The sequence below is a fragment of the Delphinapterus leucas genome, chromosome 1 (genome assembly GCF_059928025.1).
Source record: "Delphinapterus leucas isolate spDelLeu-1000000601 "Yukka" chromosome 1, BTC_Dleu_Yukka2, whole genome shotgun sequence".
In the NCBI taxonomy this organism is placed as follows: Eukaryota; Metazoa; Chordata; class Mammalia; order Artiodactyla; family Monodontidae; genus Delphinapterus; species Delphinapterus leucas.
The window spans coordinates 165,741,352-165,757,921 of record NC_143129.1 but is presented as its reverse complement, the minus strand read 5'-3'; the positions used below and the strand labels follow the sequence as shown (position 1 = coordinate 165,757,921).

The window sequence follows — 16,570 nt, the reverse complement described above, 5'->3', positions numbered from 1 at the left end:
AGGGAAGGCTTCACATAGAAGATACCCTTTGGGCAGAGTCTTGAAGAACACCTCAGAGTCTGCTGTGTGTGGGGAGAGGAATTGGGAAGGCAGAGGAAGAGGGGATAGTTAAGCAAGATGAGATTTTCCTGCTGATTGATCTGGGAGGAGGGCAGAGGATAGAAGTGACAAGTGATGAGATTGGGAGTGTAGTTTAGGGCCAGACACGAAAAGGCCTTGTCCGTCACGGAGGAGGTGGCCTTTCTTCTGAAGGAATGGGGAGCCACGGAAGGTTTGGGGCAGGGCAGCACCATGATGTGACTTGTATTAAGGGAAGAGTTTTCTGGCTCTCGTGGAGGCTGGATTGGAGACTGGTTAGGAGGCTGTGGCAGCTGTCCCAGTCTGCTCACCCACGCCTGCAGCCAGCAGGAAGGGGAAAAGGGGAGGTGACACACCTCTCCTAATGAAAGGCATGACCTGGCAGGTGCACACGTCTCCTCTCTCGGCCAGAAATTAGCCACACATCCACATGCAAGCGAGTCTGGGAAACATGGTCATTATTCTGGACTGCCTGTTGGTCTAGAAAAAGGAGGGAATGGATATCAGGGGACCAGAGGTCTCTGACACAGTGGTTAAAAGCCTCTCTCTGAAATCGGACTTCCTGAGCTCAAGTCCTGCCTTACCACTTACCAGCCGAGTGGGCAGGTTACTTGCCCTCTCTGTGCCTCATTCACCTCACCTGAGGGTACAATGAGCTAACACACCAAGTGTTAGAGTGGAGCCTGGTACATAGTGAGGCCCAGAACTGTCTTTGGCTTCTGAGCATAGGGGTCGTTTTGGGGACACGTGCTGCCTGAGTCCCCTGGCAGAACTGAGGCACCCATGGGGGCTTATGTGTGGCTAGGGCACCCAGGGTTATTTAGCCCCTTCCCTTAAGCCCCATGGTTTAGCTGAGGTAGAGAATGCTGGGAGCAGGGCATGGGGGTCCTGGGAAAAGAAAGGTCAATTTTGGAGGGAATTCGAGAATACGTGGCCCAAGGAAAAATACCCCTGGACCCAGGAGCTTCGGAGGCAGTCCAGCCCGGAACCCCTTCCACTCTCAGGAGAGCAGATCTCCCAGCACCAGGAGGTGGTTAGTTTTGAGTCAGGGGCCCTTGAAGCAGGGCTCAAGCGATCAGACTCGTAGCTGCTGTGTGACCCCAGGCTTCCAGCCATTATTGCCCCTCTCCTGACCTGGGTCTTCCCATTTGGAAGCTGGGGATCACTTATTCCTACCTTCCTGCCGTGTGACTGTGAAGATTAGAAGTCAGTCCTGGCTCTGGAATTGGTTGCACCTGCAAGGCTGAGCACCTGGAGGGATGGGTTGCTGTGGACGACAGTGCGCCCCCTCCTGGGAAGGCGGAGCATTGCAGTTCCGTCCTGCTGTGCCACCGACCTTCTCCCTCGTTTGGCCTGTGCTCCCTTTCCCAGGCTACTGGCTGTGAAACAGGGTGAGATAAGTGCTGATGTGGGAGGGAGAGGAGAAGAGCCTAGAAAGATTGCGGTGGGAGGGAGGAGTGGGGAGAAGATATAGCAACTGCAGGAAAAAGGCAGACAGGTAAGATTGAGGGCTCGTGGGCAGGGACGAGAAGCTTAGCGTGAGTGGAGAGGTGTTTAGAGTTAGCTTTGAAGGGACCCGTTCTCCCCATATTCAGGCCCAGATGTGGAGCTTGCTGAGGGCAGGCACTGTGCCTCATTCATCCTTCTGTCCCCTTCCAGGACACCGCATAGGCCCCCACAAAAACAGGTCAGCTATCAGAGCTCGTTGGTTGACTCACGCCCCACCCGAAGCCTTCGTGAAGCCCCCTTCCTCCCAACCAGACTCCGCTTCAGGGAAGATCTGAAAGGCAGCCCTGGGAGGAAAGAGGTGCCCTGGGAGACAGGAGACTGGGTCCCAGGCAAGGAGCCCTTGTTGCCTTGCTCTGTGACCTGGAACAAACCACATGCCCTCTGGGCCAGTCTCCGCATCTGAATAGCATGAGGGGGCACTGTGGTTTGAGAGCCATTGTACACAGAGAATCCCGTCTTCACACGAATTCTTAGGCGGAAGTCCAGGAGATGAAACAAGCAAAAGGGAGCTGCACTGCTGAAGCCAGGAAGGGGCCTGGAATCTACTTGTGTGCTCTAGGGGGCCAGCAAGGCCAGTGTGAAGAGTGCCAGGATGGACACTTGGATCTCTGGGCCTGGCAGGCCTGCCTGTTCTTTCTGCAGCTTGGGGGTGGGGGCGGGGATGGGGGTGGGCAATTGAGTATCTAAGCAGCTTTGGCGAAGAGCAGGCAGAGCCCTTCCCCGGGTTGCCCTTCGATCACTGGGAACTGGCCCTGCCCACCCACAGTAGTTCCCTCTGGGGTCCCTGGGCTGGAGGGAGGGACCCCAGAGAGAGCCCTCAGATTCCAGGGCCTCTGGGTGCTTAACAGGGTTTGGAGTCCTGAGTAGGAGGATGAGGAGAGGGGAAATGAAGGGGAACCGCAAGATTTGGTGTCAGGAGGCTCCTGCCAGCAGGTTAAGTGGTCTGGAGCAGCCACTGCCCCTCTCTGGGTCCCAGTTTCCCTGTCTGTACAATGAGGGATGAATGCAGTGATATCTTCAAACCCTTTGTCACTTGTGACTGGAGGAAAGATGGGGGTGGGTTTGGAGATTGTGCTGTCATGCTGAGTTTCCCAAGAGAGATGGAATCCTGCTTGGAATTCAGAGGCAGTGATGGTGGGTGTGGCATCAGAGGCATGGAGGGGGTGAGGTGGGCTGGCAGGAAGACTGACTTTGAGCCTGGGCTCTGCCACTAAGCTGGTGTGTGCTCCCAGATCCAGGATTCAGTGACTTTCTGGAGTCAGACTGGGACAGGGGTCTGGAGCAGGCCCAGGGCCAGGGTTCCATTTTGCAGAGCTGGGAGTGGCTGTCATCAGCCATGGGAACCTGAGAGTCAGGAAGGATACAAGTGCCGAAAGGACCTTAGGGTCATAACACCCAACAGAAGGGCAGCCAGTTGCCCAAGGTCCCAGAATGGGCTGGGGGCAGAGCCAGGCCCAGAACCAGGACTCCTGACTGCCCGTTTCCTCTTTTCCTCACAAGAAGTCCTGATTGTGAGGTACAGGAGCAATCCGGGAAGTGGGGGAGACTGACTCCTCCCTGATCCCTGGGGTCAGGGAGGACAGAGGTGACATGTGTGGACATTGTGGTGACCAGTGTTAAGCCCAGCTAGCATGGCTTCCTCTCCTCTCTCCCTGGGGCTGGTGATCTGGGAGGCTTCCATCGCCTTTCCTATTTTCCTGCAGGGCGAGGGGTGCAGTGGGGCATTGGGATTTTGCAGAGACAGAGGGGTCCTGATTGGGAGGGGGGGTGAGGCTGGGCTGGGGGGTGCAGGGAAGAACTGAAGACAGAGGCTATTCCCCGTGTCTGGGGTGGGGTGGAGTACTGCCTTGTAATTTCTGGAATTCCCGCAAAGACCAGCATTCTAGTCCCCAAGTCCAGAGGAAGAGACATGCACAGGCTGGGACCTGGGACCTGGGACCCTTTGCTGCAGCGCTTGCACTTGTACAAACGTCTCCTGGAGCAACAAAATACAAAGAAACAAATAACAGTGTACATGCTTGCAGTTGGGGCAAATTATAAACAGCAAGATACAAAAAGACCAAAAACTCAATGGCTACTTCTGAGGTGTCAGGAGCAAAAGCAGGGCGCTGTGCATGATCCCTGCACACAGCTCCACCAAGGGGGTGGGGAGACCACCCAAGCCCCACTCTGGTCTGACCCATGAACCCCCCCATACCCTCACCCCACTTAAAGGACCAGCTCCTTCCCCCCCAACCCCACAACCCCCGCCCCCAGGGAGCGAGCAAGGGAACATGTTACTTGTTTTCTCTCCCTCTTATTTTTCTTTTTTAATTAATTAATAATTTATTTTTGGCTGCATTGGGCGTTTGTTGTGGTGCGCGGGCTTCTCATTGTGGTGGCTTCTCTTGTTGCGGAGCACGGGCTCTAGAGCGCAGGCTTCAGTAGTTGTGGCTCACAGGCTTAGTTGCTCCGCGGCATGTGGGATCTTCCCGGACCAGGGCTCAAACCCGTGTCCCCTACGTTGGCAGGTGGATCCTTAACCACTACGCCACCAGGGATGTCCCTTTGCTCCCTCTTGCTGCAGCATGAGTCCCAATAAAGCCTTGCCTGAATTTCTCTTATCTCTGGCCTCTTATCAATTTCTATTGATGAAACAGTCCAGGAACCTGGGTCAGTAACACAACTGCATGTGACCTCACATACACACCCAGACACCTACTCACATATCCCCGCCCCTTGACTGGTGACATAATTGGTGGGGCCCAGTGCAAAGTGGGCCCCTTGTTTAAAAATTATTAAGAATTTCAAGGTGATGACAGCAAGCATTAAACCAAGAGTGAGGCCCTTGTGAGTGCAGGGAAGCTGACCGCACCCCTAGACCCACCACCACTGAGGCACACGCTCCCTTCCCTCCAGAAACACACAGCTAACTACACCAGCCCCTGGGTTCCTGGAGCCTCACACCCAGCCAGAACCCCTCTCAGCTGGGCAGGTCCAGCTTCCCCTCATCTGGGGTGCGAGATCTCTCCCTCTTACTCAACAAAACTGCCCCCTTACACACACCACCCTGCCTGCTGGCTTGTGGGTGAATGATAGAGGAGTGGGCGATGCCAACTCCTCCACCCATTATGTGTGCCAGCCTGCAGGGACGCAGCTGACAGTGAAATGCCAACAATAATATACCTAACACTTGTTGAACATTTACCATGTGCTAGGCACTTCTAACACTTTATAAATATTAACTCATTTAATCCTCACAACTTTATGAGAGGTATTGTAAGTTATCGCCACTTTACAGATAAGGAGCCTGAGGCACAGAAAAGTTGAGTCACCTGTCAGATCACACAGCTAGTAAGGGAACTGGGATTTGAACCCAGGCTGTCTGCTCCAGAGAGCCTTCTCTGTCGGTTGTTGCCATGGTGCTGGACCAGGAATGTATCAGGCACTGTGGACCCAGATCTCGCAGGGCCTCTTGTGAAATGAAGAGAAAAGATGCTTAATGCAGCTTCACCTTGACTGGCATCCATGGACAACCCCGGGAGCCCCAGGATGGTCAGCAGACTGCAGAAACACAGAAGATTGTCTTTATTACAGTCTTAATATTTAGAAGATATATGAGCTAGAGACATATTCATTTTTTATCTTTTCAGAAACAAAAATGTCATATATGTAATGAGGGCATTTTCACTGACAACTGTGTACATGGTTGGATCATGGACAGTCCACATGGTGGCCAGTTATCTAGAAGACTTTCTCACGAACTGGAATGAAGGGAAACCTGCCCTGTCAGCAAGTCCTGTTCATCCAGCTGGCCTCCTTTAATATCATAGACCAGACTTCCCTGGTGGCGCAGTGGTTAAGAATCTGCCTGCCAATGCAGGGGACATGGGTTCGATCTCTGGTCCGGGAAGATCCCACGTGCCACGGAGCAACTAAGCCCGCGAGCCACAACTACTGAGCCTGCTCTCTAGAGCCCGCAAGCCGCAACTACTGAAGCCCGCATGCCACAACTAGGAGCCTGCGTGCCACAACTACCGAAGCCCACGCACCTAGAGCCTGTGCTCCACAACAAGAGAAGACTCTGCAATGAGAAGCCCGCGCACCGCAATGAGGACCCAATGCAGCCATAAATAAATAAATTTTTTAAAATGTTAAAAAAAAAAAAAAATCTTAGACCTTCGGGAGAGTCTGCCCAGCGCATGCCCACCCTCCTTCTCTCAGAGTTGCCCCTCCCCACTCGATGTGATCCTTGAGGCCCGGTCTGAATCCTTGGTCCCGCTCCTCCACACCCCTGGCCATGACTGATTGGTCCAGGAATGTCTACCTGCTCCAAGCCGGCCAATCAGATCTTTTGTCTGGGGATGGTGGATCTGCGTGTCAACCCACTGCGGCTGGTCTCTGACCTAAGAGCAGGTAAACTTGTTGACTGTAAACCAGCTGCCTTCACCTTCACTGCTGTTTTCACAAAAGAAAAGAGGAAGGAAGCTGTGTACAGGGGAAGGGAAGAATGAAGTAGTGACGAAGGGATATGTGGGGGGAGAGGGTAGCTGGCCCTCCCGCTGATGGCCACAATTGCTCTTCCTCCCCGGCATGCATCCCTAGGATAACTCCTGCTGTCATGTCAGTTAGCCTGAGAAATTGCTGTTCCTTGCAGTCCAACAACCTTATTTAAGTTTAAACTGGAAAACGGCAAAGAAAAGTACCACAAAGCCCCTGAATGTGTTGGTTTTATTGTCGTTGTTGAAAATGACAGATCCCAAAGCCATAGAGCTATCTGTGTCCTGGGAGTGTCCCCAATGGAAGCACGAGGTCATCTGTCTCTTTGTTTGGAAAATGCTTCCCACAGTGGAGAGGGCTTCCCCAAGACGAAATGACACCGAGTTCCCTTACCAAGTTTATGATTAATCTCTCTATCCGAAATTTTATTCCCTTTCTTGTCCCCTCTGACCTCGATCCTGTGCTAACTGAACACTCATCAACCAGAGTCAGATGACTAAACTTGCTGTTGTCAGTAACATCATTAATGTACTAAAATTGCTGCTGTAAGATATCATCATCAATGTACAAATTCAGGTTGTTTCTCCAGAAACACCTGGCTTCTCCAGAAACACCTGGTTGTTAGCCAGATGAGCTAACAGACCCCCACCCCACGCCCACCCCAGCCATGGACTACCTGGCCAGATAATCGTAACCCAGAGACATCCTGACTTCTGAAACTATAATTAATTAAGAGATGTCACAGCACCGTCACTAGGCGATGATTAATCCCAGCCTCTTTGTTCTTCCCCTTTAAAAAAAACCCCGTAACTCAGAGACCAAGTTGGGGTGGATCTGAGGTTTATCTCCCACTCCCTTGCTTGACATCCTGCAATAAACCCTTACTTTGCTACCAACTCCCGCTGTCGGAGTTTATCTTTCTGCACTGCTGGCACACGAGACCTTTGCCTGGTTTCAGAAATGTGCTTTGCAAAGGACTTTATCAAACTTGGGCTGTCCAATGGTGTGCCAGCAAATATTTGACAACTGGTTCCTCAGAAATCCAAATGTATACATTATATACATATGTACATATATGTTTATTATAAATTTTACTGATAAAGTGGATATGTAGAACACAATTTACAAATAACTGCACAATGTAGGAACTCTTGATTGTAGATTCCACATAGTCAATTGATTCTCCAGAAGGTTTTTGTTAATTTTTGCTGAACTCTTGCATGTCTAGTCAACCTATGGCTGCAATTCAATCCAAGTTTGAAATGGAGTTGCATTCCAGCCTGCTGTACTAGCTCTTTTCCCCATAAATTTATTGTCATTAAACCTGATATGTGATCTGCTGTTACACTGCTCCCTCTCCTATAAATATATTCATTGAACGGAAACCTCTTTCAGCTTCAGCTCTTTAGTTTACACTGTTAATATTTCATCCATCACTTTCTTTAACCTAGAAAGTCAACAAAACAGCAAATCAAGGCCCGATTTGTGACTTTTGCCAATTCCCACCTTGGCCGACTTCAAGTTACCAACGTGATATCACAAAGCAGAGGTGGGAAGAGGTGTGTGGAAGCACATCATTCATTATTGCCAAAGTTCTCCTACTCAGTTACAATAGATGCAGATAACCTCGAGAGAACAGAGAATAATAAAATGTAGTAAAATCAGTAGGAAGTCGTGAGTTTTGAGTATTATCTTTATTTTAATATTTCCTTTTTTAATTGAAGTATAGTTGATTTACAAAGTTGTGTTAATTTCTGCTGTACAGCAAAGTGATTCAGTTATATATATATATACATTCTTTTTCATATTCTTTTCCATGATGATTTATACCAGGATATTGAATATAGTTCCCTATGCTATCCAGTAGGACCTTGTTGTTTATCCATGATTTAATATCTCAATTGTAAATTTATACAATTTAATTTTTAATAATGACTGTTCAACAACCTGAAATTGCGAAATTCCCCAAACTTTAGCAACTGGCTCCTGAAAGCTGGTGTGAGCCAGCTCTGGCGCACTGCTGGATTTGTCTCCATCCAAACGCACCCTATGGGACACTGTCAACAGAAGAGGCCCCATGACTGGAGAGTCTGTGGTGAAGCTGTTTGCCGTGGGAAAGTTTGACCTGGTTTGTGCCTTGGAGCAGAGGAAGAAACTTGAAACAGTGACTCTGTCAAATTCAAGGACACATCGACGCAGCCAGTTTGGCAGGGCCATTTTGATTCCTTCATATCAAAACATGAGATTTCTTTTTTTACTACTAAGTGCTCAACAGACATCCTTGAGCCTTGACCTCAGCCCCTCTCTGCCTCCCCACTCTGTGTCTGAGACTCACCCCACTTATCACAGTCTGCAGATGCCTGTTTTCAACCCAGGCACCCAGAGGAGAAGCCCTTTTTGTTTGTTAGATTTTTCAGTCTCCATCACAACTTGTTTGTCCCTCTTTCCCAGGGAAAAGCGGAACTTTCACTAAGATCGCTTTCTTTGCGTAGCCAATGTGACAGGAAAAATTGTTTAATTTTAGAAGAATTCAGTCCCTGTTTTACTCATCCTCACCTTTCGAAACCCTAACTCACATGTCACCTCCCTTCTGATATTTCATTTTCCAGCATTGCTATGGCTATGACTTGTCCATAATCCAATTGTACTTGTTCAGACGAGAGTGTGAATGTTTGCTTACTAATCAGTGCCCTTGACTAGGCTGTGAATTTTTCCTCAAGGGCAAGGGTTGTGTCTGTCTTGTATGCTATTGTGTGGCCAGTGGCCAGTACAGGATCTGGCACTGAGGATTTTCTCACTAAATGTGTCAAATTAAAACACCTGAATATATATTCAATGCTATGGGGCCTCTTACAAGCCCCTATAAGCTGGGAGGTCACACTCTGGTTTGGGGGTCATTCTGGTAGGTCCCCCTTTGGGGTCTGGCTGCAACGTGCAGGGCCCTCTCAGGGCCCGTGATGTCTCTGCTATCACCACTGTCTCCATCCTTTCTCCTGTTCCAGCCTGGGGAGGGCTTTAGTCTGCTTAACAGTTTCTCTTGCATGGGAAGCAGGAGAGTAGGAAAAGGGCAAAATATCAGGAGAAAACAAACAGATCAATACATATTTCTGGAGTGGCTTTTATGTACCAAGCACTGTTCTAGGCCCTGGGGTTGCAGCTATGAGCAAGCAGACAGTTTCTTCTCTCAAGGGGAGCTGGGGTGGGCAGACAGTGATGGTCACAATGGCTACCCTTTATGGAGCCTTACTATGCGCCTGTGTCATCTCATTTACTCCTTCCAACAACATAATGACATGTGTTACTATTATCCCCATTTTATAGGTGAGGAAATAGAGGCACAGAGAGGTTCAGTAACTTGCACCAGCTAGTAGATAATCGGGGTAGGACTCTGAGCCAGGCAGTCTGAAAATTAAAGAAGGTCATGGGGTAGAGAAGGGCTGGCCGTGCATCCAGCTGGGGAGGACACTTCGAGCGTTCCTGAGTGAGGAGGTGGTGTTTGAGCTGGGGGCTGCCTGATGATAAGAGGCAGACATGCCTGGATATGGGGAATGAACATTCCAGGCAGAGAGAAGAGCAAGTGCAAAGGTGAGATGCACTTGCTTGAGATGTGAGAATGAACTTGACTTATCAAGGGCTGGAAGGAAAGCCACTGTGGCTGGGAGGTCAGGAGTAAAGGAGAGAAAGTAGCAGGGGGTGAGGGGCGAAGTAGATGGACCCAGATTGGCAACATTAAACTCCGTGGAGCAGGGAGGTTGCAGACATCTGGGCTGCTTCCCTTGTGCTGGGTAGGGCCAAGCCCTATGCCCATAAGCCCCAAGAGGTCATTATCTCCTGCCCCTGGAGGCAGCTGGGGCACCCATGGCTGGGGCCTATTCTAACCTCTCTTTGGTCCTGGGACCCTGAGGACTATCCAGCTGCCAAGGGGAAGGGGGCCAAGGGTGGGCTGGGGTGGAGGGCCTGCGGCCCAGAGAAGACATTTCTGATGGGGCACCAGGCAGGAGGTGCTGACCCCTGGGTCAGAGACCTGAGGTCTGTCCCAATGGTGGCAAAGGCATTTTGATTGGAGTCATTAAGATCACTCAGCCTTGATGGTCTGGACTTGAGCCAAGCTGTCCTCATTGGCTCCCCTTGACTTCCTGGACTGACCTCTCTCACCACCCAATGACACGAGAGATCCCTCTGGGGGCACTAATTAGCACCCCCTCTTCTGGATTCCAGGGCTTTCTCCCTGCCCCCATTCAGGGAAAGAGCTCCTTTTGGAGACCAGCCATTGCCTCTGCCCCCCACACGCACCTTCCCCCACATCCTGGGGGTTCAGCTGAGGCCAGTGCAACCACATTTCCCAGGGCCTCCTTGTCCTTCCTGCCTACGGGGAATTTTCACCCATGTCCCCTCTACTGGGAATGTTCTTTCAACTTCTGTTTACAATGAAAATTCCTCCTACCTTATTCCTCAAGGTATAACAGGTGAATTTCTTCCATCCTTCCTTCCTTCCTTCCTGTGTTCCTTTCCTCCCTCCCTCCTTCCTTCCTTCAAATTTATTTTTGGCTGCGTTGGATCTTCGTTGCTGCACGCACGCGGGCTTTCTCTCAGTGCGGCGAGTGGGGGCTACTCTTCATTGTGGTGTGCGGGCTTCTCACTGCGGTGATTTCTCTTGCTGCGGAGCATGGGCTCTAGGTGTACGGGATTCAGCTGCTGCAGCACACAGGCTCAGTAGTTGTGGCTCGTGGGCTTAGTTGCTCTGCGGCACGTGGGATCTTCCCAGACGAGGGATCGAACCCGTGTGCCCTGCATTAGCAGGCAGATTCTCAACCACTGCACCACCAGGGAAGCCCTCATTCATTCATTTTATTCATACATTTTAGGCATTCATTTATTCAGCTTCCACCAGGCACTGGGGGCACAGAGGGGCACAGACAGATTCTGAGGTCAAGGAGTGTATTAACCTGTGTGAGAGGCAGAAGGTAAACAAGCAGGACAGGTTACATACATAATGGACGGGTCCCAGTGCAGAATAAAAATGTGAGACCCGTTGTTAAAAAATCATTAAGAATTTCAAAACGGTGACAGCAGAACATTAAACCAATCAAAGGGTGCTTCCTAACTAAGGAGCCCTTCTGCAGAGTTCGTGTCCCCAGGAAGCTGGTCCTGTGAACAAACGATTCCATCAGACATGTGGTGGCGAGCCTGGAAGTCATCCAGAGGGAGGGGATGTCCACATATTGCCAAAAGCAGGAGAGAGATGGAAGGACTCTTTTTGGAAACTGCACGTTGTCCGGACGTGAAAAGGGGCCAGAGGAACAGGCAGTGTCCGATGTAAGAGAGTGAGTCTTTATTCTGTGGGCAGTGCAGAGCCACTTAAAGTTCTAAACAAGGGTGTGATCAGATTCTTCTTCTGAAAAGATTATTCTGGGACCAAATAAGAAATACAAATAAAAATATATGAAAAATGTAAATAATAATACATATAAATGATACAAAAAATAAATGTGAAAAAATTTCCACTTCACTAGTAATCAAACAAATCGAAAGTAATGTTTTTAACTTTTTTTTTTTTTTTTGCCACGCTGTGTAGCTTGCGGGATCTTAGTTCCCCGACCAGGGGTCAAACCCGTGCCCCCTGCAGTGGGAGTGCAGAGTCTTAACCACTGGACCACCAGGGAAGTCCCCAAAGTAAATTTTTTTTATTATCAAAAAGTGTTGTTTACAATATCAAAACTTTGGAAATGACTTTAACCCACACAGATCAGGCTGGTGCCCTTGTCCTCACAGCTCCCGAGAGGTCTGTTGGGGTTCTCCGGGGCACATGATTGACATGGGAGACATTCCAAGGGGGTCGACTTTATTTGACGATAAGTAATTTCAAACCTAATTTTTGTGTTCAAACAAACATGACAATCACACCACATGGCCACAATAAAAAATATAGACAATGACAAGTGTTGACAAGGATGTGAAGCAGTTGGAACCCTCACCCATTGCTGATAGGAATGGAAAAGGGTGCAGCAACTTTGGAAGGCAGTTTGGCAGTTTTCAAAATGCTCAACAGAGTTACCATATGACCCAGCAATTCAACTCCTAGGTATGTACTCAAGAGAAATAAAAACATATGTCTGCACAAAAACTTGTTTATCAATGTTCATAGCAGCATCATTCGTAATAGCCCCAAAGTGGAAGCAATATAAATGTCTGTCAGCTGATGAACAAATAGAATTTTAAAAAATGCTTTATTCGTATAATGTAATGTTATTTGGCAATAAAAAAGAATGAAGTGCTGATACATGCTATGATATGGATGAACCTTAAAAACATTATGTTAAGTGAAAGAAGACTGTTATACAAAAGGCCACATAATTCCGTTATTTGAAATGTCCAGAACAGATAAATTTATAGAGACAGAAAGTAGATCAGTAGTTGTCAGGGGCTGTGGGGAGAGAGGAATGGGAAGTGACTGCTTAACGGGTACAGTATTTCTTTTTGGGGTGCTGAAAATGTTCTGGAATTAGATAGTGGTGGTGAACACACAACCTTGTGATTGTTCTAAAACCCAGTGAAATGTACGCTTTAAAACAAATGGATTTTATGGTATGTGGAATATCTTTCAATAAAGCTGTTTTGTTTTTTGAGAAGAAATCATGAATACAGTCGAGCAAAGAATTAGGGTGACCAGCTGTCCCAGTTTGCCCAAGACTAAAATCAGAAAAGTCCCAGGCAAAACAGGGTAAGTTGGTCACTCTGCATAGAATGCAAACCTTACATTTATTTGAATGATCAAATGTGAGAATTTAAAGAAATTTCCTGGTTATATGAGAGGTAAAGCAGGGGGAAAGCTTAAGGAGCAATGACCTAAATGTCCAACAACAGGAGGTAGTTAAATTCATTCATTCATTCATTCATTCCCCACTAGAATGTAAGCTCCACAGGGGCAAGAGTTTTTGTCTGTTTTATTCACTGCTGTACTCTGAGGGCCTAGGACTCTGCCTGGCACACAGTCCATGAATGTTTGGTGAGGAGAGCTGTATGCTAGGTGCCAGTGGTGCATTAGTTCCTCCTGTCCTAGGGCTTAAACTGCCTCGTGGCTAGTTTAATAAGCAGACAAACAAGACACTAGTGAACAGATGCGGGAATAAGATAATTTCAGATAGTGATATATGTCATGAAGAAAATAAAGTGATCGAGTGGATCACTTTAGGCTGAGTGGTCCCAGGAGCCTTGCTAAGAAGGTGACTTCTGAGGAGGGGGACACCCACTGACACAGCCACTCTCAATGGTGTTAAGAAAACATCTTTTTTTCCTTTTTTTAAAACAATGAATCAACTTCTTATTTCACTGACTGGTACTTCTGATCCTCTATCTGATGCCACATTTAAAATCTTCAGAGTCCCCCAAAACAGCATTCAGTCTTCTTATATCCAGAGACAGGGGCCCAGAGGCAAAAAAGCTCAGGCCCCAGGCTGTTTTCAGGTGGGACAACAGCAGACATTCCTATGCAAGCCTGTGTCAGTTTTTAACTGAAATGCCATTAAGCTCTCCATCCTGAAACTTTTTTCTATGGCGTCTGTGGCAGAAATACACTCATCTCTCATATATGTAATTCCATGGGGGTGTGGGGTGGACATTACACAGGTACCAGCCAAACTTCTTATTCAGCCAGAAAGTGGACTTCTGGCTCAGTTTAATAGCAAGGAGATGAGCAAAACTGTGGTGAGTGTGCTGGCTCTTCCTCAAGGTGAGCTGGGCTGGATGTGAACGGAAGCACATGATAAAGGTGAATTAAGCTCCATAAAAAAATTAAGTTGCTCCTATCTCTATGAGCAGTCTATGAGCTGCTTCCAAGAATCCAGGGATGCCCACATCCCATACCTCATCCAGACAAGGCCAATTCCTCACGCACAGCTACATGGGAAGCACAAAAACCTTTTGTTGGACTTCCCTGGTGGTCCAGTGGTTGAGACTCCTCACTTCCAATGCAGGGGTCGTGGGTTTGATCCCTGGACAGGGAACTAAGATCCCACATGCTGCAGGGCGTGGCCAAATAACCCCAAAAAACAAAACAAAACAAAATCTCTCAAATAACGTCTTGCTTTAAAAAAAAAATCTTCTGTACTGCTGAACCAGTTTGCAAGGCAGAAATAGAGACACAGATGTAGAGAACAAATGTATGGACACCAAGGGGGGAAAACGGGGGTGGGGTGGGGTGGAGTGGTGGTGGTAGTGGTGGTGGGATGAACTGGGAGACTGGGATTGACATATATGCACTAATATGCATAAAATAGAGAACTAATAAGAATCTGCTGTATTAAAAAAATAAATTCAAAAAAAAGGAAAAAAACCTTTTTCTTTAAAAACAAAATCTTTTATTAACATTGTGGGGTGGGGATTGGGTCTAGGGAAAGATGTGGGATGGCTTTTTTATCCCCCCTGCCAGCAACAGCTATGTATCTACACACACACTCAGACACACATACATATCCATGTTCAAGGAAGTTTTTCTTCCCTGACTACAGAACCCCAGAATCCAGCTTGCCCCAGGATGAGAGACAGTGCCCATTAACTGCACAGGTCTGACGTATCAACGCACTGTATAAGGCTCCTGTGTTGTCTCACAAACTGAGAGGGCAGGGGCAAAGGGAGTGGATACTCACGGGGGATTTGCTTTTTGTCTGAAATCCAACCTACTTGGCAACACTTTTAGGTCCAGGCTCTGGGAGAGGTTCTGTGGGCACGATATGGTGGGTGACCTGACAGTCCCAGCCCACTGGGGTAAGAAGGGAGTGATTTCGCAGGGACAGAGTAGTATCTCTCACAGCCTCTGTGGGCTCAGCTTCTACACCCCTCGGCAATGCCTGAGTCCAGCACAGCAAGTGAGCCGTGTTCACTGACAGAGGCCGGAAGGGGGCGCTGTGTGGGGAGAACACCAGCCCAGTGAAACGCTGGGAGCGCACAGCTGAGCTGAGGGCACAGCTTGCACTCTTTGTGCCCACAAGGGAGACAGTCCATTCTCATCACCGAAGACAAAGACTTTACTCCACTGAGGATGCCAAGGCTGGGAGGTAGGAAGGTAGTCAGAGGCACTGCAGCCCATCTGTGATGCTGGCTTGGGGCAGTGGATATCCCACAGTGAAATTCTACTGTCCTCAGTGCATGAAAGAAACACGGAGTCCTTGTGTAGAGAGGCAGCAACACAGGTGACCTGCCCAGAGTGAGCTCGGTATGAATTCAGAATCATCTACCGAGCAAGGTCCCAAACCTTGATGCAGAAGTCTTTGCTACCACCAACCGCTGTGTGCCAGAGCTTGGGACACTGCAGACACGATGTCATGGTGCTCATACTTGCAGAACTTGCTGTCAATGAGTGTCTCATTCTCATCCAGCTCCCACAATTCAACAGCACCTGAATTGGAAGCTATTAGGATACCTCTGTCCCCTACCCAAGTGAGGTCAGCCACTCCAGCCTCCGTCTGGACTCCAGCAGAGCAGAAATCTTCCTTGCGGACAGCACAATGGTCCCTAAAAAGTCAGAGGGAGCCAGCCCAGCAGAGGCCACTCAAGCTGGAAGCCGTTAGCAGGAATGCCCCGATACCACACCGCCTCCAACTGATGCTCCATACAGGTGGGCGCATTAGGGGGATGGTTCCACTCCCCGCTGCCAGGGGCACAAGTTGGGGGTGGGGTTTCCTTCCAAATCTCCATGGTTCCAACTCCAACCTGGCCCCAAACTGGACGCCCGCCAGAGATTCAGCTCTGCCAACCCCCACGTGGTCCCTCCTCAGGAAAACATCTTAATGGCCAGGAAAATGTTCATGGTGAAGTGGTACCCTCATGTTCATAGCAGCACTATTCACAGTAGCCAAGACATGGAAACAACCTAAATGTCCATCAACAGATGAATGAATAAAGAAGATGTTGGTACATCTATACAATGGAATACTACTCAGCCATAAAAAGTATGAAATAATGCCATTTGCAGCAACATGGATTCAACTAGAGATGATCATACTAAGCAAAGGAGGTCAGAAAGAGAAACACAAATACCATATGTTATCACTTACATGTGGAATCTAAAATATGGCACAAATGAACCTATCTATGAAACAGAAACAGACTCACAGACATAGAGAACAGACTTGTGGTTGCCAAGGGGGAGGGGGGTGGGGGAGGGATGGACTGGGAGTTTGGGATTAGCAGGTGCAAACTATTCTATATAGAATAGATACACAACAAGGTTCTACTGTATAGCACAGGGAACTATATTCAATATCCTTTGATAAACTATAATGGAAAAGAATATGAAAAAGAATGTATATATATGTATAACTGAATCACTGCTGTACAGCAGAAATTAACACAACATTGTAAATCAACTGTAATTCAATAAAATAATTTTTAAAAAAGAATAAGATATATTAAAACACGTTGAGGGTGGGAAGTAACGGGTGATTTCTTTTTACTTTTTTAAAGCATTCTTGTATTTCCCCAATGCCCTGCCTGATGCAAAAATCTG

The 16,570-nt window shown here is 48.3% G+C and overlaps 1 pseudogene; it reads right to left on the bottom strand.

Annotated features, from left to right (window-relative positions):
• Positions 1-14,741: 14,741 nt before the first annotated feature.
• LOC111175447 (methylosome protein WDR77 pseudogene) lies at positions 14,742-15,839 on the bottom strand (annotated as a pseudogene).
• Between the last annotated feature and the right edge of the window lie 731 nt (positions 15,840-16,570).